The sequence below is a fragment of the Orbicella franksi genome, chromosome 11, assembly GCF_964199315.1.
Source record: "Orbicella franksi chromosome 11, jaOrbFran1.1, whole genome shotgun sequence".
Taxonomy (NCBI): domain Eukaryota; kingdom Metazoa; phylum Cnidaria; class Anthozoa; order Scleractinia; family Merulinidae; genus Orbicella; species Orbicella franksi.
The window spans coordinates 10,129,401-10,156,871 of NC_138155.1; the positions used below are offsets into that span (position 1 = coordinate 10,129,401).

General features: G+C 37.7%; 1 long non-coding RNA gene and 2 pseudogenes across 1 annotated transcript; all 3 read left to right on the top strand.

Annotated features, from left to right (window-relative positions):
- The first annotated feature begins 8,882 nt into the window (after positions 1-8,882).
- LOC145502076 (histamine H2 receptor-like) lies at positions 8,883-9,990 on the top strand (annotated as a pseudogene).
- A 1,371-nt stretch (positions 9,991-11,361) lies between these two features.
- On the top strand, positions 11,362-19,780 carry LOC145502726 (uncharacterized). Its single transcript, XR_014051386.1, has 3 exons — positions 11,362-11,657; positions 19,345-19,379; positions 19,529-19,780. It is a non-coding gene; the product is annotated as an uncharacterized LOC145502726 (long non-coding RNA).
- LOC145502725 (uncharacterized) lies at positions 15,070-18,892 on the top strand (annotated as a pseudogene).
- Positions 19,781-27,471: the final 7,691 nt, after the last annotated feature.

Here is a 27,471-nt window from a genome sequence, read left to right on the forward strand (position 1 = left end):
ATAACTACCCACAAATAGCTCGTTTTGCTGCAAAATTATTCCGCTCACGCAACGTTTCAACCACGCTCGTGTGTGAGAAACGGCAGATCGCTTCCCTTAACTGTCAGAGAGTGATTTACATATAAAAAGAAACTTGGTGATCGAATAGTTGTCACTGTCTCGCAGATCATTGATCGCAAATAATTGATCCGATCGCCACCGGCAAATAACGATATTTTGCTCAGCCTGTTAAATATTTGAATGGCCAGTAGTATTAGATATAAATACTCTTTGTTGAAGAAACTTGTTTTTGCGATTGCCCGGCATTGGCGTTTGCCTTTTCTTAGATTAATCTTTCATTTTGAGATTCGATCTAGAGAAAGAAGATCCCCGTTTTCAAATTCTAAACGCCTTAAATGCGAGAAATAATGTTTACGGTATACAAGGAGGAAAAATACTGTCAGCTAAATAATAACTGACGTGCCTCAAACTTCGCATAACTATAATTTTGCGAGTCCTAAGATAATAGGCAACTTTTTGCAAGTTTATATCATCATATACTGTATCTCCTTGCCTAAAAATATTTTCATCTTTATCTCTAAAAAGACTAGGTTTTCAAAATTCAATCGTTTATTGCATAGTGTAGGAGCCTCGACATTAACAACTGTTAAACTTAGCTAAACTTGCCAGGCAGGTGTGGAGGTCAGTTGTGTTAACGGCGTCACGGGGCACTAAGGAGAGCACAAATTATTCCAGCTGTGCCTAGCCTGCGAGCATCGTGTGATGCCAAATAGAAGCGGCAAAAACAAAAGTAGGCAGAACTTAAACGAATATAAATTTATGCAGCTGCAAGTCTCACTAGCACTCACTTCAGTTCACTACCATCGAAAAAACAACTAAATCGATTTCAGCTAGTTCTGATCTGAATCTAACAGACAAATCAGAAATATCGAAACTTGACGATGTCGCCAGTGACTTCACGCAGAAAAGTTCATGCAGAAAAAAATTTAGAGTTAAGGGCTACAAAGGACTCGCCATGAGGAAAATCGACTCATTGACATTTGTTTGGCTCGTTCGACTTAAGCATGAATTAATATGTAAATCCAACTTATCCATCAAACTTTAGCCAAACAATTAAACATGACTACTGCGATATGGGTACTTGTGGCATTACTAGCTGGTTTCTGCACTACAGTATAGTCCTAATTATCTTTACTACTCACGGATCATCTCCACTTCTTGATATCATTTGGGAATTAACTGCAACTCTCGTTTATTTAAATGCGTCCTTAAACCCAATCCTTTATTGCTGGAGAATGACGCATATCAAACAACAAGTAAAGAACACCATCAGGCAGATTCTTTGCTTGTCAAATGAGGTGACCTTTTAAAGACTCTCTGTCGACCGAATGCTGTGCGAGCGTTTCTTTTCGTTTTGATTCTGTCGCTGAAGAAAGCGCTAGAGAAATCGAAAGGATTTTGGGCATTTTGGCGACCTCAAATTTAATTTACAGGTAAAAACAGATCTAATATGTTTGCTTTTGATGCCTTTTGGCTTAGAACTTTCCTATTTTGAAATTCTGCCCTCGCGTCGAGGGGTGACAAATGTCAGCTACAAAGTTCCTGCCACCGTAGGTGCCGCACCGAGAACTGAGACAACTCCATAAAATAAATTTGCTTTTCTATTTGCTTTTACATTCAAGCTTATATATATACAGATTGTAGAGTTTTTTCTTCGCTTAGGGTACTGCCTTAGTCGTGATGCAGAATAAAAGTAACAAATACTATTTCCTTTTTTTCGTTGGCGATTTCATACCGCGCTTCAGAATCCCTATAGTGTTTTTTATCGATAACCGGTCACTTGCGGATAGTAAAAAGTTTTCAGTTTGCTCATTTTGTAAGATAAGTTTTCTTCTCAAGGAATAAAACACAGCGGAGAAAGGATTTAGTTTCATCAATATAATTTCGAGAATTCTTACCATAGTTAAGCTAAAACTGGACAGGCGATGCGATAGGCGATGCGATGGTCTTTTCAGAGGGCTGAAATGCGTAAGAAAATAAAATCAATTTACTGTCACTAGCCTCACTACAGCAGATGGGAGCAATTTCCTTTTCTTGTATCCGAGTACATCGTAACTGTTCCTCCACCGATTCTGGACATATTTTCTCAGATAATTCTCTTGAAGAGTCTATGTGGTCTAAACCTTCCACCGAGGTTCTTCGCAAAGCACATCGTACCGACCGCTGTTTAGCTTCTCGAATATGTCCCAAACAAACAATTTTCTACCAAATGCTCTTCTCAGTGTTAAGGGCGATGATGAATCTTGTCGTTAAAGGTAATAAATATCGAATAATCCAGACGGATGCTTCGGACTATAAAGGATTGAAGAGCGAAACCATCGACAACAACAACTTGTAGGTTTTGTGGACCACGAAACCTCGGGTGACGCGTGCAATACATGTCGGTCGACAGAGAGTCTTATCAACGAAACAACGATTGACTGACCAAACTAGTTCATAACCGTTTGCAACCTTTCATGCAGTTTTATAATTGAGCCAATCAATTTTCTATCTCGGCATAGATGTTAACGTAGTAAATTATAAGAATGACACCTATTCTGCTCCATTAAACCTGTTTTAAGCACACGCCTACGTGACCAAGTTTGACGTAAACTGAATTGATAGTCGGCGTCGTACCTAATTTTCATTGCTTGAGGCAACACGGAAACTCGACAAGCGATGGAAAACTCCTCGGCCATCACAGAATACAGGAAGAGCATTCAATTTCTCCTATGCACAGCCCATTCATCAGGAAAGTATTTGGCGTTTTTTTCCGCTATAAACTTCTTCTTTTCCATTACTGCCATCTGTGGCAATACGCTGATTCTAGTTGCGTTGCATAAAGAGTCTTCCCTTCATCCGCCATCAAAACTTCTTTACCGCTGCCTTGCAACCACTGATCTGTTAGTAGGCCTTATTTCAGAACCAAGCCTTGCTGTTTATGAGGTGCTCCTGGCAACAAAAAACCACTTAACTAATCTTTGTTTTTACTTTGCGACGATTTGTACAGTTAGTTTCACAACACTGTCTGCTGTTTCTCTGCTAACAATGACCACAATAAGTATGGACAGACTTCTCGCCCTGTTGTTGGGATTGAGATACAGACACGTTGTAACTTTGAGGCGCGTTCGAGCATTAGTAACTTTCTATTGGCTTCTCAGCCTTGGTTTCGCTGTGATGACGATTTGGGAATTTACCTTTGCAAAAATATATAACTCTACATTAATATTAATTTGCATTTTTGTCACACTCTTTTGTTATTTGAAAATCCTTTTCGCCCTTCGTCATAATCAAACTCAAGCACAGCAAGAAGAGGGAGAGCCCAACGCTGGAGGAATTCCCTTCAATATTACAAGATACAGAAAAACAGTGACTACTGCAATTTGGGTAGAAGTTACGTTACTAGCTTGTTATTTGCCATACAGTATAGTCATAGCTATAATTACTATTCATGGATCATCTGCATTTCTTGACGCCATTTGGGAATCAGCAGCAACTCTTGTTTGCTTAAACTCGTCTCTCAACCCACTTCTTTATTGCAGGAGGATCAAGGAAGTGAAACAAGAAGTAAAGAACACGATCAGAGAGTGTTCTGTTTGTCAAACTAGTTAAGTTGAAAAAATAATGAATACATCTACCATTTAGCTTTTAAGTGAAACTTATTATAAGATTAAATTTGGAAATACAGTTAACAATAAAGATTAGCGAAAAAACTGAGCAACGACGTTTCGGTGTCATCCTGGCACCATTTTCAAGTTAAAAAATATTTGTGCGAAAAGTAAACTAATTTATACCAATGGTAGAGGTGCGAAATTGAATAAATTAAGATTAAGATAGCTGTTCAATGTTCATGTTCATTCCAATGAGGTGTCAAACACTGGTAATGAGTTCAGTGTCTGTTCAAAGCCTAAACAAATACTTTTGCGCGAATGGAGTCTGACTGTGTGTTAAGGCTCGGTTTCTTCTTGCGAATCCACAACATTTCGTGGATCAAGCAATCGAACTTTCCCTGACATTTCTTTAGGATCTTAAAGTTGTTAGTCAGGTCACCAACTGTATCAACTCGGTGTTCATTTTGAAGGTGTTTTCCGATGGCGGTAAATCGGTGTTCCTCAATGCGCTTGTAAAGATGACGGCTAGTGTAACCGACGTATTCTGCATCACACAGATCACATATATAGTTATAAACAACGCTCTGTTGATTGATCAAAGGTGGTTTTGGCTCTTGTACTTTGAGATCATCGCCAATTTTACGGCTTCTGAACACCGGCTGTAGTTTGTGATCAAGTTTATTACTCAAGTCTGAGAGATGTTTCTTTACTATGTCCGCTGATTTCTGGTCTTTAAAAGGCAGGACAATGCGGTAGATATTCTCTGTTGGAGGCGTCGATCTTGTGTCTGGTGACATCACTGAATTAACGAAACGGGTGATGGTGGAGTTCACAAGAGAATCTGAGTACTTGAGGTTAGAAAAGATCAGTTTAAGGCGTTCGCATTCTGTTGAGAATAGTTCCCATGTTGAGGACAAGCGGTAAGCACGGTTTAACATGGTTTTAACTAAAGATCTTTTATAGCGGTTGTCGACATGACTTTGGTGGTGTAAGAGGAGACCAGTGTTTGTGGGTTTACGGTAAACACTTGTTACCAGCTTGCAGCCCTTCTTACATATTTCAATGCCGACAAATGGTAGCTTACCGTTAGATGCGATCTCCATGGTGAAGGATATGGATGGATGACAGTTGTTCAAAGTCTTCAGAAAGGCTTCTGCGGTTGGTATGTCTTTCATTGTGGCTAGTGTATCATCCACGTAGCGTCTGTAGAAGTCTGGCAACTTGTTCTCGTTTTGTAGCTTTTCCTCGATAGAACAAAGAAAAGTATTGGCCATTAGGGGACCCAAGGGAGAGCCCATCGCTACTCCATCAATTTGTTGGTACTCCATTCGCGCAAAAGTATTTGTTTAGGCTTTGAACAGACACTGAACTCATTACCAGTGTTTGACACCTCATTGGAATGAACATGAACATTGAACAGCTATCTTAATCTTAATTTATTCAATTTCGCACCTCTACCATTGGTATAAATTAGTTTACTTTTCGCACAAATATTTTTTAACTTGAAAATGGTGCCAGGATGACACCGAAACGTCGTTGCTCAGTTTTTTCGCTAATCTTTATTGTTAAAAGTGAAACTTAGTTTCGTTTTAATTGTATTGAACTAATAAAGAGATTTCATTTCACGTTTTTTTGCGCGATTTTCCTCCGTGAAAACTGGATGGTTTTCAATGGTTGGATCATTTTTGATGATGAATGTCTAGTTCACATTCGAACAATAGAAAAATTATTGCATGTCCATTGGATTCATAATTATCGAAATACGTATAAATGACATGAATAAATACACATTGGGTGCACGATTGACATTTTGGCATCTCTGTTTTCAGTGAAGTAGTTGATATTTAAGGAAGCTTTTCTCACGCTCTAACGCTTTCTCTCTGGACGTCACGTAGCAGTTAAAAATCGATGAGCCACGAATTTCCCTAACAGCAGAAAAAGAGCACATTACAATGTTTTTTGTTACCAGTTGTGCAGTATGATAAAGAGCCGCCGAGGCAAATCCAAAGACAAACAATGAGTTCATTATACAGCGGCACTGGTATCGCAAAACAAGAGCCAAGATACGCCGGTGTTGGTGTAATTATGACAAGCTATGACTAATATATCATTCATGTGCCTCGTTGCAGCAGACTTAATTCAACGGAACAACGCGACATTTTATTTACTTCTTAAAATTATCACTAACGACGGAGTCTGAGTCGGAGTAGTAGCTGGAGTGGTAAGAGCGCTTACGACCTAGTGAAAATCGATAATCGGAGTCATAAGCGGAGTCATAAGCTCGTCGGAATCGGAATCCGGAGAATCAGAACGTTTCCATTTCTTCCAATTCCGTTTACTACTCCGTCACTCGTGATCTAGATGACCCAGACAAAACTAGTCGCTGGAGTCGGAAGCAGAAGCAGAAGAACCAACCAACCACAAGGCTTGGAATCGAAAATTTTGATTGGTTTATTCTTACGCTTCTGTTTTCGACTCTGACAATTCGTAAGCAGAATTTGTTTTCTGCTTCTAACTCCGTCGGTTTGATTTTCACTAGATCGTATCATCGCGCTACGTTTCTGATTATGACTCCGGCTACGACCCCGTCGCTAGTGAAAGCCAGCCTTAAGTTCGAACCGCTTAAAGCTAAAACTGAGGGTGGTTTTTGCAAACAATATACCATTCCCTTATTAAATTGTACCGACTGACGTCAGTTGTGAGTTTTTACATCGAGGATGAGCCAGAAGTGGTCACAACTTTTTTTTTATCAATGTTTGTGGTTTTTGTTTGTTTGTTTGTTTGTTTGTTTGTTTTTTGTTTGTTTGTTTTTTTTTTTTTTCAGTATTGCTCCATCCAACTTGCCAGATACGCTGAAAAGAGCTTGTCCTTAACTTTCCATTTGAGGATTCTGCAAAAATGTGTAAGCCCAGGGGGATGAGGTGAGGATGTCGGACACGTCATGTTATAAAAATAGAAGAATGACATCATCGGGGTCTTGGGCTGGAGGCGAGGCTGCCAAAATGATATAGTAAGATTATTTTTAGTAAATGGGTATGTTATATCTTGAACAAGTAACTGACTGCTGTGAAATAGGGGGTTTGGACCTTGGTAGCTTGTTATCTGCCTAATAACATGCATGCGCAATACAATACAAATACAATACTGATTTAATGAAAAAAAATTCCTCGTGCTGATATGCCGAGGGCTCGTCAATTAATCTCAAACAGTGTAGAAAGTTGAAATTGAGTGCAAAAAATTCTAATTAACTGCGGCAGGTTGAACATAAATTGAATGTATATTATTATAAGTTACAATGTATTCAATGATTTTTGTCCTGCAATTTGGAGTTAATAAGCACTAATTAAATTTTCAAAGATTACAAATTGCACTCGCCCTACTGGGAATAATCATTTTTTTTTTTAGTCTTTGAAAAATTTGCTCTTGCTTATTCATTCCAAATTGTACTCAAAATCATTTGATTGCCTAGAGATACGATATAGTGAAAATACTATTCATTGATCAGCATGTCTCTTTGGGAAATAAAAGGCAACTCTCATTTATTTAAACTCGTCACTCAGCCCAATTTGTCATTGTTGAAAGGTGAGAGAAGCGAAACGAGATGTATTGAAACACCACGATCACGTCACACTCTTAGGCAGAATAGGTTTAAATAAAGCACAAAACAAATTAAAGGTTTCATTTTCTTACTTTGCAATTATTTTCTACGTTTATGGAAGTATCGTTATTTCACGTCTTTACGTGGTTGAATTAACTTCAGTGGTCAAGTGAGAAAAATTTCCAAAAATGTTCACTTTTTTTTATGTAGGAACGAAAAACTTTAATTTTAAGACGATCAGGAACATGCAACATTTTCCTTCACGAAGTGCAAAGAACGCTTATTATCATTCGATGGCGGTTTTTTTCTTCCTTTTCATTAGCCGAGGATACATCACCTGACTTGCAAATAACTACCTACAAATAATGTCTGCTTGTTTTGCTGCAAAATTATTCCGCTCACGCAACGTTTTAACCACGCTCTTGTCTCAGAAACGGCACATCGCTTCCCTTAGCTGTCAGAGAGTGATTTACATATGAAAACAGCCCTGGTGATCGAATGGCTGTCACTGTCTCGCAGATCATTGATGGCAAATAATTGATCCGATCGCCACCGGAAAATAACCATATTTTGCTTAGCCTGTTAAATATTTGAATGGCTAGTAGTATTAGATATAAATACTCTGTGTTGAATCAACTTGTTTTTGTGATTGCCCGGCATTGGTGTTTGCCTTTTCTTAGATCCCCGTTTTCAAATTCTAAACGCCTTAACTACGACAAATATTGTTTACGGTACAAGGGGGAAAAATACTGTTCGCTAAATAATAACTGATATGCCTCGAATTTAGCATAACTATAATTTTGCGAGTCCTAAGATAATAGGCAACTTTTTGCAAGTTTATATCATCACATACTGTATCACTTTGTCTAAAAATAATTTCTTCATTATCTCTAAAAAGACTAGGTTTTCAAAATTCAATCGTTTATTGCATAGTGTAGGAGCCTCGACATTAACAACTGTTAAACTTAGCTAAACTTGCCAGGCAGGTGTGGAGGTCAGTTGTGTTAACGGCGTCACGGAGCACTAAGGAGAGCACAAATTATTTCAGTTGTGCTCAGCCTGCGAGTCTAACGGTGTTATCGTGTGATGCCAAATAGTAGCGGCGAAGACAAAATGCAGCAAAACTTAAACGAAGATAAATTTATGCGACTGCAAGTTTCACCGGCGTTCACTTCAGTTTACTACCATCGAAAAAAACTAAATCGATTTCAACTAGTTCTGATCTGAATCTAACAGAGAAATACGAACTATCGAATCTTAACAACGTTGTCATTGAATTCAAGCAGAAAACTTTCATGCAGCAAAGTTGGCAGATTGAAATTCAAGGGCTACAGAGGACTCGCCGTAAGGAAAATCGCCTGACTGACAGATGTTTAGCTCGTTTGACTTAAACATGAATATGTAAATCCAATATATACATCAAACTGTGGCCAAACAATTAAACATCAATAACAAGTGTGTCAAACATCCAAAACGGACGGCATTAACTAAAATAATATTACGCTGTGGTTTTAAGCTTCCTTTAACAGATATAGAGCGATTAGATCAGTATTACGCTCATCACAAAGAAACGATGATTCTACAGAAATTGACTATCAGTAATAGCTTTTGTAGTGTCTGAGAGTTAAACCGAAGGTACATTTGTACCGTTTCTTAAAGTTTGCAGCATCTTTTCGACTTAAATCCTAGATTTGAGTATCGGATGCCTTTTTAAGACAGCTGCTTCAAAAAAAAAAAAAGAAAAAAAACCAGAACTCAGTTTGCAATGGAAAACTCTACCGACAAGGAAGACTGCAGCAAGACTATTCAAGCCCTGTTTTGTACAGACCGTTTATCAGGAAAACATTGATTTTTTCTGTCTGCTTTAAACAGCCTCTTCTCCGTTACCGCATTTCTAGGAAATACTTTGATCTTAGTTGCGTTATACAAGGAGACATCTCTACGTCCACCTTCCAAACTCTTATACCGCTGCCTTGCAATTACTGATCTGTTGGTCGGCCTTACTTCAGAGCCAAGCTCTGCTTTAAACCCCGCTTTCCTAGCAACGGAATACCGATTGACTGATCTTTGTTTTTATTCCGCAGCCCTTTCGACAGTCAGTTTTACAATATTATCTGCAGTTTCTTTGCTAACGCTGTCTGCGATTAGTGTTGATAGACTACTCGCTCTGATTTTGGGGTTGAGATACAGACAAGTAGTAACTTCAAGACGGGTTAGAGCAGTTGTTATCTTCTATTGGATACCCAGCATAACTTTTGCATTGATATCGTTTTGGAACCTCACTATCGCAAAAAGTTGCATTACACAATAATCTTACTTTGCATTTTTGTCTCAACATTTTCGTATTCGAAGATTTTCCTCACACTTCGCCACCAACATACTCAAATTCACCAACACCAAGGACCACCGGAGAGTGGAGAGGCTCCCTTGAATATAGCAAGATACAGAAAGACAGTGACTACTGCGATATGGGTACTTAAGGCATTACTAGCTTGTTTTCTCCCATACAGTATAGTCTTAGTTATCTTTACTACTCATGGATCGTCTCCACTTCTTGATATCATTTGGGGATTAACTGCAACTCTCGTTTATTTAAATGCGTCCTTAAACCCAATCCGGCCTTTTAAAGACTTTCTGTCGACCGAATGCTTTGCGAGCGTTTGTTTTTGTTTTGATTATGTCGCTGAAGAAAGGGCTAGAGAAATCAAAAGGATGTTGGGCAATTGGCGGCCTCAAATTTAATATACTGGTAAAAACAGACGCAATAAGTTTGCTTTTGGTGCCTTTTGGATTAGAACTTTCGTATTCGTTTATTTCTCCGGAAAAATATCCCCTTATGTAAACGTATGCCCTTTGCAATGGTTCCAATAGGGTCATTTTAGATGAGTAAAAGTTTGCATCGTCCTTTTTACTTTTCGTTGTCGAAACACGTATGAAATGAAATACACTAAAAAAAAAAACACATAAAATCTTGTTTAGTAGATGCTCGAAATTTCTGGTCTCTCGGTTTTCAGTGCATGGAATATTTCTTACTTGATCAATTAAGCAGGTGCAGCTTTATTTACATTTGCAGGACACCAAATTCCCCAAAAGAAAGAAGAGAAGCCTTTAAGAATTTGTGCTTTAACCAATTATGTTGTATTTTGATGAACCTGCAAGGCGTGTACACAGAGAAACGGAGAGTTATTGATTGTGAAGGGCATCTCAGGCACATGGCTGGTTGCAGACTCTTACATGTAAACGGAACAACCCTTTTGAAATCGTCCGTCATTTTAAAAGCAGCTTTAATGTATAGATGTACTGCGCTTATCCCATCAATAGCTAAGAAAAACAAAGATATCTATTCATTTAAATTAGTCAAAAAGAAAACTTCTAATTCAGGAAATTATTTACTTTTTACCAATTGCCTTCTACAGACAGCAACTGTCAATTTCACTATTCCTTAATAGTGCGTGTCCTCTATGCGCGCATCTACATCCTGAAGTGACGCATTTCGTCTCAGTCGACGTATTTCATAGAATTACTCTTAACTGCAAGCATGAAGCCACCTTAAAATATGAACAGCTATTTTCATTTTAGCTGTATTTGAAATGAAATGCATAATTCCTTATCCATCATTCCATCACTTCTCCTCAAAAAATAATTGATAAATAAATATCTAACGAGAACTTATTTTCCTTGCTTCTGCCAGGAGACATGCCGTGGAGGCTATTGTAGTTGCGTCGAAAACTAGCTATTGAATATTTAATTTACACCGTCTTTATCTGTCTGAAGAACTGAAAGCGAATTCGTGATGAGGCGCTTCAGGTTTTTGCTACAGAGAACTGAGCCACTGACAACGTCAGGTTTTGTTTGCTTGTTTTTGTTTTTGTTATTTGTTTGTCTGTTTCCTTTTTGCTCATGGATGACGTAAGTCATTCCACGAGCTTAGAAGGCAATCGAATTAGTCGAATGGCACTCACTCACTCACTCGATTCTGATTAATTTATTCATTAAAGTTGGATTAAACCTTTTTATTTTTTACCTCCCCGTGTAAGTATTGTTTTTGTCCCAAACACTTCTTGGCAAATGTTGGCTTCTTTTATGGGGGTACTAGAGAGGCGTAAATTTTTGTCCAACAAGATGGCGTAACGCCGCACGGAGGTCGAAGATGGGTTTTCGTTCGATCTGTAAACAGGGATTCCTCCGTGGGTTGAAAAAAGGGGAGTTATTACGCTAAGGAACACTAGCTGCGAGATATATACATCGAAATCCTAAAAGCGACGATACTTGCATCGAAATCTTAAAAGCTACGATGTCTATCGACCGTGGTCCGCGGACGAATTGACGGAATCGTTTAAGCTTAAAAATATTTTGCCACCCGGAGGAGGAATGAAATGACGGGAATGCCGTGTTATCTGGAAGCTAAGGTAAGCCTCCTTGTTTTTTCTTTAAAGACTACGTCTATGAGAGCACTTTCGAGTACTAGTAAATATCGGATTCTTTCGTTCAGAAACTGCTCGATTCCGAAAATAGTCACATGACAAAGCACATGGTTTCCTGAACTCTAACGAGCTGTGGTCCGCCATTTCGTGTTATTGTTGGGTGTTGTTTTTACCGTGTTGATTTCTGTCTGTTGGCGATTTTTATTATCGGTGCTATGGATGTAGCTTGTACTAAAAATGCTGATAACAAGTCTCTAGTATATTCGGGGACAAAAGCATAATCGAAACCCTCGACTGGCCGGGGTAATTCGCAAGCCAGGAGACGTGTAGCTTCGAAGGAGCTTACGTCGAGTTCCCCTCTCGCTGGGACTTAAATGCCACAATTGTAGAAAGCGAGATTGAGAGAGAACTGTCAAAACTTATCAAGCAAATGCTGTACAAATGCCAAATAATCTATACCAAATAACAAATGCCAAATACCAAATGCTGAACAATTGTGACCTATCAGACGAGAAATCGCTGAGACATGAAATACCAAGGAGCAGAGCGAATCTGTTACGGTACTCGAGCAGTATATCGACACATGTATTACAAAACCTAAACTTCAAAATGGAATTCTACTCCAGACGTCAAGTAAGTTTAATTTTCAATGCAGTGGTGATCGTCAATTTTCAAATGTACTCGACAATAACAAAATTCAGCCACGAGATTCAAGAGCAGTGGTAGTCTCATGTGCCGGTGTATTTGCTTCCATCATCTATGTTTAAGGTTATGCTGTGCGGATATACTCGTAATGACATTTCTTTGACCAATGCACAAGATCAAAATTTACTGTTTTCCTAAAGAAGTGTTTTATTAGATGTAAGCTTCATTTTTTGTTTTTCGACTGAGGACAGTCAAGCATAAAAAGTCACCTTCGTTTTGTATTTATACTGAAAACAATATTTACAAAACAATAAGGCAGCTCCATGTTAAAACTTATCATTTATCTAGCAGAATCATATCACTTAGTGGAGATGTTGAATTAAATCCAGGGCCTTCAGATCTAGAACAGACTTGTAATCCCTTGTGTAGTTCATCACTTAGAAATTCTGCATCTCAATCAGAAACAAGATTGTCTCACGTAGGTAGAACTGCAGTTGAGGTTGGAGGAGGTGGTGATTGCTTTTTTAGAGCTGTATCGCATCAACTTTATGGCAATCCTAATAATCATTTTTATGTGCGCAGTGTTGGTGTTCAGTATTTAGTGCATAACCCTGAACAATTTATAGAGAGTAACACTGAGCATTCTTGGCAAGATTATTTACAAAGAATGTCAAATCAGGGAACATGGGCTGATGCAATCATAATTCAAGCAGTTGCTAACTGCCTTAACTTATCAATTCATATTACTGAGTCAAATCCAGTCTTTTCTCCTGTTACTGTTGTTGAACCAATAAATGTGACAGCTGACAGCCTAAGAATTTACATGGGGCATGGAGATGAAATTCATTATGTTTCTACAAGTGAGATGCAAAGGAGATACAGTAATAGTGAAACAAATAAAGACAAACAAAACCAAGGTACCCAAAAACGGAAATTGAACCTGGAACATGTGAGGGAAACTAAGCGAAAGTCCTTTCGAAAACGAAAAGCAGCTAACCCGGAGCATATAAGGGAAATTAACAAGCAGTCGGTTAGAAAACGAAAACTAAACAACCCAGAGCATGTCAGAGAAATTAATAAGGAATCCGTTCAAAAACGAAAAGCAGATAAGCCAGAGCTTGTAAGCAAAACAAATAAACAGTCTTTCAAAAAAAAGAAAGCCAATAACCCAGAATACATTAAACAAATCAATAGAAATTCCAAAGAAAAGCTCAAAACAGTGTCAGGTTTCCATACAGCTAATGGAGTTAGTGAAACACTTTTTCATGATCTCCCAAATGTATCACAAGTAACATTTGGCAGTGACAGGTTGCAAGCACAAAAAAACAAAGATACTAATGCAATTTCCTTGATAAATTTGTTTCACAAAAACATTGCACATGGCCCAGAATATGTATGCACTTGTTGTGATCAGTTGTGGTACAAGTCCTCTGTAGTGAAATGTGATGCAAATAAATACAAGTAATGCTCACAAGATGTGGTTAAGTCCTGTATTACTGATTTTCAAAGTGTTAATGACACTGAATGGATTTGCATAACTTGTGATTCAAATCTGAAGAAAGGCAAGTTGCCCAGCTGTTCTAAAGCCAGTAAAATGGGTTTTCTTGACAAGCCTGATATATTAAATTTGACATCTGTAGAAGAGCGACTAATATCACCACGTATACCTTTTATGCAAATCCGTGAGGTGGTCAGTTGTCCATTCATGGAAACATTGTAAATGTCCCAAGTGATGTCATTTCCACAGTACATTGTCTCCCAAGGCCACTGAGTGAATCACAAACTATTCCTATAAAACTTAAAAGGCATCTCAGTTATAAGCATCATTATCACTTTCAGAATGTTAGACCTAAGAGAGTATTAGATGCAGCCAAATATCTTGTAGACACAAGTGACTTGTTCAAAGGAGAAGGTATAGAAGTTCAAAATACATGGCTAAATGACATTAATTCTACTAACAATGAGGATTGGCAAGAATTTGTGGAAAACCCTAGTGTCCTAAATCCTATTGATGAAGCCCTTTCAAAGGAAAAAATGGAAGATGTAAGTAATAACAGCATTGCTAACACTGGAGTTGATAGTCAGGACAAAATAGTTGATAATAATGATGACTCATGTGAAGTTGAGGAACATCCTTCAGGAGTTACAGATACATTACTGCAAGAATCCAACTTAGTAGAAAGTGCAGACAAAATTACTAGTTTTGCACCAGGTGAAAGAAACAAACCATTAGGGATATTCTTGGACAAGGACTCAGAATACCTTTCATTTCCTTCAATATTTTGTGGAAAACGAAGGCCTGACAACAATGAAAGAAAGGTCCCTGTGTCATACAGTACAATTGCAAAGTGGGAATTAAGAAGTCAGGATAGGAGAGCTGCCTTGTCTCTCCCTAATATCTTTTATAAGCTGAAAAAGCTGCAAATCAAGCAAATTCAGGATAGTGCTTGTATTTCACTCAGAAAGTGTAAGACGAAAGGGAAATGTTTCACTGCTGGAGACTTGAAATCTGAAGATTTTCTCAATAAGCTTGTACACCTAGGTGAAGGTTTCAGAGTTTTAAAAAGTGTTCGAGGGTCACCACCTTATTTTGAAAAGTGCAAAAAAGACCTGTTTGCAATGATTCGTCAACTTGGCAACCCAACATGGTTTTGCTCTTTTTCAGCTGCTGAAACAAGGTGGACTCATCTTCTCAAAACCTTAGGTAGAATTGTTGAGAAAAAAAGAGTACACTGATGATGAAATCCAACAAATGACTTGGGAGCAAAAATCAGATCTTATTCAAAAAGATCCTGTGACCTGTGCTAGGAATTTTGACCACATGGTACAGTTGTTTATTCGTGATGTTTTAAAGAGCAGTCTTGCACCTATAGGAGAAATAGCTGATTATTTTTACAGAGTAGAATTTCGGCAAAGAGGAAGCCCACATATTCATGGACTGTTTTGGATAAAGGATGCACCACAGTATGAAAAAGATTCCAATGAAGAGGTTGTTGCATTTGTTGATAAATTTATCATCTGCCACAAGCCAAACAGTTCAAGTGAAATGGAAAATCTTGTCAATTTGCAAATGCACAGACATGCCAAAACTTGCAAGAGATCAGGGAATAACGTATGTCAATTTAACTTTCCATTGCCACCAATGCCCAGGACAATTATACTGAAACCACTTGAGGAGTCCTATCATGATGAGAAGGAGAGTAAACTTATAAAAGAAAATTCCGATAAAATTAAACAGGTTCTTGACAGCATGAAATATGGTGAAAATATAAGCTTTGAAGATTTCCTGAAAAAGTTAGGATTAACTGAAGAAAGTTATCTCTTAGCTATCAGGAACACAATAAAGCGTGACACATTATTTCTTAAAAGATCACTATCAGAAATAAGGATCAACAATGACAATACTCACTTACTCCAAGCCTGGCAAGCAAACATGGACATACAATATGTGTTAGATCCTTATGTATGTGCTACATACATACTGTCTTACATTACAAAAGGCCAGCGAGGTATGAGCAGACTTCTAGAAAAAGCATCCAAGAAGCAAAGGCAGGTAATAAAGACATTGCAAATAGAGTTAGACATACCAGAAACAAATTTCTCAATGCAGTTGAAATCAGTGCTCAAGAAGCAGTTTATCTTGTATTACAAGTACCTCTAAGACGTTCATCTCATGATGTTCAGTTCATAAGTACCTCACCTCCAGATGAAAGAACATTCTTAATAAAGAAACTGGAAAAGCTGAAAGAGTTACCTGATAGTTCACATGACATAGAATCTGATAACATAATAAAGCGGTATCAATGGAGACCAAAACAATTAGAAAATTTTTGCCTTGCTGACTTTGTTGCTTGGTTTGAGTGTGTTAAGGACATACAAGAAGACACAAATTCTAGTGAGTCATCACTCACACCTTCTGGTGACTTTCTTCCAGAGAGTAATTTTGAGGAAAACACTGATGATGACCCAATTGACACTAATGTTACTGACCCACAATGTAAACTAAATGAATACAAACTGAAAGGGGGCATGAAACTAGTAAAATGAAAGAAGGCTAAAATTATCTGATATGCCAGGTACCATAAAGATAAGGAACCAGAAAAACATTACAGAGAGCAACTGATGCTTTATATACCATGGCAGAAGGAAAGCATAGATTTGATCAAAGACTGTCAAACTTACCAAGAGAGATTTGACCAGGTTAAGGATGAAGTTATCAGTAATAGGCATCAGTATGAATACCATTCAGAAATACTAGATAAAGCAATGGAGGATATGAATAATGCTGAATGTGACAACTTTGACAATGTCGCTCCAAATGCAGAGCATATCAATCAGCAGGACTGTACTGTTAAAGACAAGCCTAGTGAACTATTTGGGTGCTTTGACCCCGGCGAAAACAAGCAGCATAGCCAGTATGATTTGCTTGATGATATTGGAATTTTCCCCAGAAGTAATGATCAGGAAGACCTTGTTGTAAAGCGCATGTCTGATCACGATTATCGAAGACTTGTCCACTCTTTGAATGAAAAACAAAGACAGTTTTTTTTTTTATCACGTCTTACATTCAATTAAAACAAAAGATGATCCTCTAAGATTATTCTTAAGTGGAGGTGCTGGAGTTGGCAAAAGTACTGTTACAAATGCATTGTACGAAGCTCTTATCAGATTTCTAAATAGCACCGCTGGGGAAAATCCAGATGATGTGAAAGTTGTCAAGACTGTCCCTACTGGTAAAGCAGCATTCAATATAAAAGGCAATACACTACATGCTGCTTTTAAGATACCTGCCAATAGAGGATTGGAGTATTGTGCACTGGACAGTGACAGACTGAATACCATTAGAACAAAGCTAAAGAAACTTAGGGTGATATTTATCGATGAGATTTCTATGGTTGGAAGTGGTATGTTCAACTTTTTGAACTTAAGGTTGCAATAAATTATGGGAACTAATGAACCGTTTGGTGGAATAAGCTTGGTAACTGTTGGAGATCTTTTCCAGCTTAAGCCAGTTTTTGATAAGTGGATCTTTGAAAATTCCCAATCTGGCTATGATGAATTTGCAACTAACATTTGGACAGAGTACTTCACCCTCTTTGAATTGACAGAAATAATGAGACAAAAAGATGACAAAGAATTTGCTCAGCTACTCAATCGCTTGAGAGAGGGAAATCACTCTGAAGATGATATATCCATTTTGAAACAACGACTTCTGAATGTATGGCCTGAACAAGATAATTATCCTATGAACATGGCACATTTATTTACTACAAATGCATCAGTAGATGCTCACAACAATGCTCTGTATACCCTCTCTAAAGCTGATAAAGCTCAGATTAAGGCTGTGGACATTATAGTTGGGGACATTTCTGATGATCTCAAGAAACAAATGAAAAACAAAATCCCAGATGATCCAACAAAGACAATGGGTTTATATTCGCTAGTGTCGGTAGCAACTGCAGCAAAATATGACTTGACAACTAATATTGATGTGACTGATGGACTCACCAATGGTGCAAAGTGTGTCGTAGAAAACATAGACTACAGAGTTGAAAATTCCACTGGACCAAGTATTATCTGGGTCCCTTTTCCACATCCTGACATAGGCAGAAACCAGTGCAGAGAAAATGCACATTTGTACAATGCAACTATAGATAGAAATTGGACACCAGTATTGGAGGTAACAAGACAATTTCGAGTCAAATTCTCTGGCGCCAATTTCTGCTTAGACCCGCTGCTGCCAAGACTATTCACCGTTGTCAAGGCAACACATTAAATGTGGCAGTTGTTGATTTTCCAGCGTCCACAAGAGAGCACATGCATTATCTTGACTTGAGCCATGTACGAAACAGCTCTTCACTGCATATTCTTAATTTGAATGAAAACAAAATAAAGGTTACTGAGAAGGTTAAAAGTGAAATGAACAGACTAAGAACACAAGCAAGCCTTGTGCCTTTAGCAGTGTCAAAGACTGACAATTCACCCCAAACAAAAACAATCTTGTTTCAGAATGTTAGATCTCTCCACCTCCACATAGATGATGTGCGAAGTGATTACAACATTCAAAAAGCTGATGTCAACATTTTTGTTGAATCAAAACTTTGCTTGTCAGATAGAGATGATACATATCAGCTTCGTGAATTTACTCTTTACAGAAAACACTTTAGTCAGTCTAACATAAGAACTTGCTATGGAACTGCTGTGTACATTAAGAATGATTTGAATTGTACTAAAATTCCATACAGATGTAACTTTAATAAATTGGAAATTACTGTTACAGTTTTAAGCCAACCAATTCCAAATATTCATGTCATTGGTATCTACCGCTCAAAAACTAAAGTTACAATTTCACAGTTAATTGATGCTCTTACACATCTTCACAACTCGGTATTAATAGAACCTACAATTCCAACTGTACTGCTTGGGGATTTCAATATTGATCTAATGCAGGCAAACACAGAACAAAAAGCTCTAACAAAATATCTTACAACAGACAAAGGATACACTCAGTTGATTAACCAGTATACTACTGACTACCGTACACAGATAGATCGTGTTTATACAAATGTACCACAATGTGTACAATCAGCAGGTACCCTGGAGGCTTACTACAGTGATCATAAGCCTATTTATATTTCAATGAAAGATGTCTGAATATTTGGTAAAAAAAATTCACCATGTGTATCATATGAGATCATTATAATTATATTTAATTTAGCTAAATATAAAACTTTACATACCAAATAAATATCTAAATGTAACAAGCAACTATTTGAATCACATATAGAAAACAGTCACAACATTTATTGGCAGAAACAAAGAATGGTTTGGATTTCCTGTGCTTTTCATGTTCTCAAATTCCTAGTCCTCATAGAGATTCAAAATTTTGTCATGTAACTCTACCAGAATTTGCAGATTCTGTACATAAGAATAAATTTTTCAGGTCAAAGATATTATTTAGCTCCAATATTTCTTGAGGAAAGCATACCATTTATAACTGGCTTTTCCTTTCTTAAAGCCTTTCCAGAAAAGCAAGAAATATCACTTGGACACCACATTTAGGTAAGTAGCTTATTTTTATTGGGGGTTGAGGAGGGGGGGGGGGGGGAGGGGAAAGGGCAGCAAATTAAAGATATACATGTATCATTTTTCTGCATTCATTTTCATACCCTTTTAAAATATGTGACTATTATCTTTATTGTGTATTGCAGGTGAAGCAAGTTGTACTATTGTGCAGATGCATATAACCCAGATGAACACTGCAATAACAACTACAGTATAATATGCAAGTGACAGTAAGCAGATGTTAATATTAACAACACCATTACTGGTGGTATACATGTTTACCAGCTGCAAAAAATAATTTCAAAAGACTTCATAGAAACTGGCTTTAACAACACAAACTTGTCATCCTTAAGACTTCATGGAATTAATCTGAGAATTACAGATGGATGTAAAATACTCCCGCTTACAAAGAGAGTTGCTTTCAACGTTTGTGTTAGCTGCCACTTGAGCTGTTGAAACTCATTCTTTGCAAAAGACATGGTTAAAAGCATATAAAATGGCTCTCCAAACTGCACTTATAATTACACAGTTGGAAACACTTTGGAACTTCATCCTTGTACGTTGATTAAAGTCAAGAATGTCAACAAGTGAAATCCACCTGAAGTCACTACATGCGTCAAAACTGAACTCAGAAATGAACCTATAGCTTTACAGTGGAATAGAGAAATACAACTTCAACTTAAAATTAGCAGCGCCATATAATATTCATATACATGAACATGTACATGTACATGTAGAGTAACATCAGTCCTTCATATTAGGACTGTAATTTAATGAAACTACTAGACCCCATCATAAAGAAACGCAAAAATAGAATGTGTTAATCTGTCTCTATTAATTAAATACAAATCTTGCAATGTTTATTTCAAGTATAAGCTATCCTAACTTTTTCAGCTTATACCTGCTGAATTCTCATTCAATTCTTAAAATGGTTATCTTGCTGTACTTCTACTATATCTTGATTTTTGTTGTTGAACTCTCTTGAAATCTTTTTCAAATGTGTAATAATAATTATTTATTAAAAATGATTTTACCAGGGAACGAATTCAGCCACCTAAAGGGTGTCAATAAGCAACCATATTTGGACATTGGCACCTATGCATCACATTTGACCAACAGATGTTTATTTTCCTGTTTTTCACTCTTCTCTTTTTATTCTACTACCTTTTCTACATTCATCCAATAGGTCATTTCCGAGTTGCCTTTTGCCTCTGTGTCAAAACGAGTCTAAATGCGAAACCATTCATATGACTTCTACCTACAGGTTCATTTTTCATGCCAATTAAACTCAGGTTTCGCACGAAGAATCGTTGTGAAACAAAAGCACAAGGAAACGTTCATCCATGAGCTGCCTCACAGGGGCCTTTGATTCTTATTATCGGTGCAAAGCGGGTGCTTCCTAGTTTCCAGCGAAACAGTTATAATTGCAGGTAAATATGGTACTTTTGCAATCAGGTAATCGCATGTCATATTTTAGTATTGAGACATGTTATCTTGGTGTTTGCTTAAGACCATTAATAACTGCTCAATTTATATGTGGCATATGTCATTGACAACATTAGCAGTAACGTTTGTTTTCTGTGATCGTTCGAAACGGCTTAAAAGAGATCACTTTCATTCCAAGCATTTTCTAGCTCTTCTTTTATGAGTTAATACCACCCTTCTTTTTCACTTGATGTTTTGTAAAAGTGCTATTGTTGTTGCTGTCCTTTCTTTGTGTATGTGGACTTCCGGTGTTGGACCAGCCCAGAGGTCGCAATTCTTGGTGCTGACCAAAAGGAGCGCGGCCTCTAAGGACGAGAATGACATTATAAAAAATACACTAGTTTAAACTGCATCGGAAAGCGTGATATCTCTGCGTTTACCGTCAAAATTTTGTATCGCGCCTCGCAATTACCGAGTTTTTGGTTGTCTGTGTCTAATAAACGAAACAACGATTGACTGACCAACCTAGTTCATCACAATTTGCAACCTTTTACGCATTTTCATAATTGAACCAATCAATTTTCTATCTCGGCAGAGATGTTAACGTAGTAAATTATAAGATTGACACCTATTCTGCTCCATTAAACATGTTTTAAGCACACGCCCACGTGACCAAGTTTGACGTAAACTGAATTGATAGTCGGCGTCGTAGCTAATTTTCATTTCCTGGGGCAACACGGAAACTCGACAAGCAATGGAAAACTCCTCGGCCATCACAGAATACAGGAAGAGCATTCAATTTCTCCTATGCACAGCCCATTCATCAGGAAAACATTGGGCGTTTCTTTCGGCTATAAACTTCTTCTTTTCCATTACTGCTATCTGTGGCAATGCGCTGATTCTAGTTGCGTTGCGCAAAGAGTCTTCCCTTCATCCGCCATCAAAACTTCTTTACCGCTGCCTTGCAACCACTGATCTGTTAGTAGGCCTTATTTCAGAACCAAGCCTTGTTGTTTATGACGCGCTCCTGGCGAAAGAAAACCACTTAACTAATCTTTGTTTTTACTTTGCGACGATTTCTGCAGCTAACTTCACAACACTGTCTGCCGTTTCTCTGCTAACAATGACCACAATAAGTGTGGACAGACTTCTCGCCCTGTTGTTGGGATTGAGATACAGACACGTTGTAACTTTGAGGCGTATTCGAGCATTAGTAACTTTCTATTGGCTTCTCAGCCTTGGTTTCGCTGTGATTATGATTTGGAAATTTACCTTTGCAAAAATATATAACTATACATTAATATTAATTTGCATTTTTGTCTCACTCTTTTGTTATTTGAAAATCCTTTTCACACTTCGTCATAATCAAAATCAAGCACAGCAACAACAAGGACAATTCAACGGTGGTGGAATTCCCTTCAATATCGCAAGATACAGAAAAACAGTGACTACTGCGATTTGGGTAGAAGTTACATTAATAGCTTGTTATTTGCCATACGGTATAGTCATAGCTATAATTACTATTCATGGATCATCTGCATTTCTTGACGCCATTTGGGAATCAGCAGCAACTCTTGTTTGCTTAAACTCGTCTCTCAACCCACTTCTTTATTGCTGGAGGATCAAGGAAGTGAAACCAGAAGTAAAGAACACGATCAGACAATTGTTTTGTTTGTCAAACTAGTTTAGTTGAAAAAATAATGAATGCATCTACCAGTTAGCTTTAAAGTGAAACTTAGTTTCGTTTCATTGTATTGAACTAATAAAGAGGCATCTACATCTACATCTACATACACAATTGTTTCATTTCGTTTTGACAGCCGTTTGCAGGCCTTTAAGAACTTGTATTTGTAAATCGATTGACTCATATTTCGACACGAAATATTCGCTCGCCACATTAAAATATCATAGATGTTATCTTAGTCACTGTTTAGATCCACATCTTTTGGACGCTGTTTTGTAATTTTTGAAAAAGCTGTTTCAATCCTGTTAAAAAAAAAAGCCCAAATATCAGATAAAATGAATTAATTAAAAGTGTCGCAGACCATTTTTAGTTACAATGCGCGAAACTCGATTGGCGATGGAAAATTCTTCGGCCATTACAAATTATAAGAACACCATTCAATTTGTGCTATGCAGGGCCCATTCATCAGGGAAACATTGGGTTATTTTTTCTACCATAGACGTTTTATTCTCCATTACTGCCATCTTCGGCAATGCCTTGATACTAGTTGCGTTCCACAAGGAGTCTTCCCTTCATCCGCCATCAAAACTTCTGTACCGCTGCCTTGCAATCACTGATCTGTTCACGGTTGGCCTTGTTTCAGAGCCAAGACTTGCTACATACCACGCGATCTTTGCAAAAGAAGACAACACGAATGATTCTTGTTTTTACTCCGCAACGATTTGTGCAGTTACCTTCACAACTGTCTTCAGTTTCGTTGCTAACAATGACCACAATAAGTGTGGACAGACTTCTCGCCCTGCTGCTGGGTTTGAGATACAGATACTCTGTAACTTTGAGGCGATTGCGAGGGTTATCATTTTCTTCTGGATTCTCACCCCTTGTTTTTCTGTGCTGATGATTTGGGAATTCGCGATCTCGCAAAGTTATAACTACTTATTAATTTTACTTTGCGTTTTTATATCAGTTTTATCTTATTTGAAAATCTTCTTAGTGCTTCGCCATTATCAAAATCTAGCGGCTCAACAACAAAATGGAGAACCCGACGGTGGAGGAATTCCTGTCAATGTCGCAAGATACAGAAAAACAGTGGCTACTGCAATTTCGGTACAAGTTACATTAATAGCTTGTTATTTGCCACACAGTATAGTCCTAGCTGTAATAATGAATGAAAAATCATCTCCAATTCCTGATATTATTTGCGAATCAGCACCAACTCTTGTTTGTTTCAAGTCATCTCTCAACCCGCTTCTTTGTTGCTAGAAGATCAAGGAAGTGAAACAAGACGTAAAGAACATGCACGATCAGACAGTGTTTTGTTTGTCAAACTAGTTAAGTTGAAAAAATAATGAGTACATCTACCAGTTAGCTTTAAAGTGAAACTTAGTTTCGTTTCATTGTATTGAACTAATAAAGAGGTTTAATTTCACGTTTTTTGCGCGATTTTCTTCCGTGAAAACTGGATGATTTTCAATGCTTGGATCATTTTTGATGATAAATGTCTAGTTCACATTGGAAAAATAGAAAAAGTATTGCATTGTCCACTGGATTCATCATGATCAAAGCAAGTGCAAATGCCATGAATAAATACACATGGGGAGCACGATTGACATTTTGGCATCTCTGTTTTCAGGGAAGTAGTTTCTACTTAAGGAAGCTTTTCTCTCGCTTTCTCTCTGGACGTCACGTAGCAATTAAAAATCGATGAGCCATGAATTTCCCCAATAGCAGAAAAAGAGCACATTACAATGTTTTTTGCTACCAGTTGTGCGGTATGATAAAGAGCCGCCGAGGCAAATCCAAAGACAAACAATGAGTTTATTATACAGCGGTACTGGTATCGCAAAGCAAGAGCCAACATATGCCGGTGTTGGTATGATTATGACAAGCTATGACTATTAATATCAGTCATGTGGCTCATTGCAGCAGACTTAAACGGAAGAACGCGACATGTTATTTACTTCTTAAAATTATCAATAACGACGGAGTCGGAGTAGTAGCTGGAATGGTAAGAGCGCTTACGACCTAGTGAAAATCGATAATCGGAGTCATAAGCGGAATCATAAGCTCGACGGAATCGGACTAGGAAGAATCAGAACGTTTCCATTTCTTCCAATTCCGTTTACGACTCCGTCCCTCATGATTCACATGATCCAGAGAAAACTAGTCGCTGGGGTCAGAAGCAGAAGCAGAAGAACCAACCAACCACAAGGCTTGGAATCGAAAATTTTGATTGGTTTATTTTTACGCTTCTGTTTGCGACTCCGACAATCTAGTTTTCACTGGATCATAAGCGATAAAAGTCATAAGCAGAATCGGTTTTCTGCTTCTAACTCCGTCGGTTTGATTTTCACTAGATCGTATCATCGCGCTACGTTTCTGATTACGACTCCGGCTACGACCCCGTCGCTAGTGAAAGTCAGCCTCAAGTTAGAATCACCTAAAGCTAAAATTAAGGATGTTTTCTGCACATATTATACCATTCCCTTGCTAAATTGTAGCGACTGGCGTCAGTTGTAAGGTTTTTACTCCGAGGATGAGCCAGAAGTGGTCACAACTTTTTTCATCAATGTTTGCGGGTATTTTTTTTTTTTTTTTTTTTAATGAAATGAAAAGAGCTTGTTCTTACCTTTCCCGTTTGAGGATTCTGCTAAAAGGTGTAAGCCCAGGAAAATGACGATGTCGGACACGTCATATTGTAAAAATAGAAGAATGACATCACCAGGGTCTTGGGCTGGAGGTAAGGCTGCCAAAATGATATAGTAAGATTGTTCGTGAGCGGTAAACGGAAACGGTACTCGACCAAAACTCTTCAAAATCGGAAAAACGGTAAACTCTAAACAGCACAAAACTCTCTAAAAGGCACAACAACTGCTCACTAGAAACTGTCTAAAACTCTGCCGATAAACTTCCACGCAACTTAAATTCGTACGCGCAACTAAGGTGGCGCGCGCGCTATTCGCGTATGACGCCACTTCGGAACTGTTTTCTTAACAAAGATTATTTTTAGTAAATGGGTATGTTATCTTGAACAAGTAACTGGCTGCTGTGAAAAAGGGGGTTTGGACCTTGGTAGCTTGTTATCTGCCTAATAACGTTCATGTGCAATACAATACAAATACAATACTGATTTAATGAAAAAAAATCATCATGCTGATAGACCGAGGGTACGTCAATTAATCTCAAACAGTGTAGAAGTTGAAATTGAGTGCAAAAAGTTCAAATTAACTGCGGCAGGTTGAACATAAATTGAATATATATTATTACAAGTTGCAATGTATTCAATGATTTTTGTCCTGCAATTTGGAGTAAATAAGCACTATTAAATTTTCAAAGACTACAAATTGTACTCGCCTTACGGGGGGTGAGCAATTTTTTTAGTCTTTGAAAAATTTTCTCTCGCTTATTTATTCCAAATTGTACTCAAAATCATTTGATTACCTATAGACACGATATAGGTAAAATACTATTCATTGATCACCTCCATGTCTCTTTGGGAAATAAAAGGCAACTCTTATTTCAACATTTAAGCTCGTCAGTCAGCCCAATTCGTTATTGCTGAAAAGTGAGAGAAGCGAAACGAGATGTAAACACCACGATCACGTCACACTCTTAGGCAGAATAGGTTTAAATAAAACACAAAACAAATTAAAGGTTTCATTTCCTTACTTTGCGATTGGTTTCTCTGTTTAGAACTATGAAAGTCTGGTTATTTCACTTCTTTACGTGGTTGAATTAACTTCAGCGGGCAAGTGAGAAAAATTTCCAAAAGTGTTCACTTTTTTATCTAGGAACAAAAAGCTTTAATTTTAAGACGATCAGGAACACATAACATTTTCCTTCAAAGAGTGCAAAAAAAAAAAAACTTATTATCATTCGATGGTGGTTTTTTCTTCCTTTTCATAAGCCGAGGATCCACCACCTGACTTGCAAATAACTGCTCACAAAGAGCTCGTTTTGCTGCAAAATTATTCCGCTCACGCAAAGTTTTAACCACGCTTGTGTGTGAGAAACGCCAGATCGCTTCCCTTAGCTGTCAGAGAGTGATTTACATATGAAAGCAAACTTGGTGATCGAGTGGTTGTCACTGTCTCGCAGATCATTGATGGCAAATAATTGATCCGATCGCCACCGGCAAATAACGATATTTTGCTCAGCCTGTTAAATATTTGAATGACTAGTAGTATTAGATATAAATACTCTGTGTTGAAGCAACTTGTTTTGGCGACTGCCCGCCATTGGTGTTTGCCTTTTCTTAGATTAATCTTTAATTTTGAGATTCGATCTAGAAAAAAAAGATCCCCGTTTTCAAAATCTAAATGCCTTAAATACGACAAATATTGTTTACGGTACAAGGAGGAAAAATACTCTCAGCTAAATAATAACTGACGTGCCTCAAATTTAGCATCACTATAATTTTGCGAGTCCTAGCTAAGATAATAGGCAACTTTTTGCAACTTTATATCATCATATACTGTATCACCTTGTCTAAAAATAATTTCTTCTTTATCTCTAAAAAGACTAGGTTTTCAAAATTCACTCGTTTATTGCATAGTGTAGGAGCCTTGACATTCACAACTGTTAAACTTAGCTAAACTTGCCAGGCAGGTGTGAAGGTCAGTTGTGTTAACGGCGTCACGGGGCACTAAGGAGAGCACAAATTATTCCAGCTGTGCCTAGCCTGCGAGCATCGTGTGATGCCAAATAGAAACGGCGAAGACAAAAGTAGGCAAAACTTAAACGAATATAAATTTATGCAGCTGCAAGTCTCACCGGCACACACTTCAGGTTATTACCATCGAAAAGTCCAACAGAATCTAACAGACAAATTAGAAATATCGAAACTTGACGATGTCGCCAGTGACTTCAAGCAGAAAAGTTCATGCAGAAAAAAATTAGATTTAAGGGCTACAAAGGACTCGCCATGAGGAAAATCGACTGATTGACAGATGTTTGGCTCGTTTGACTTAAGCATGAATT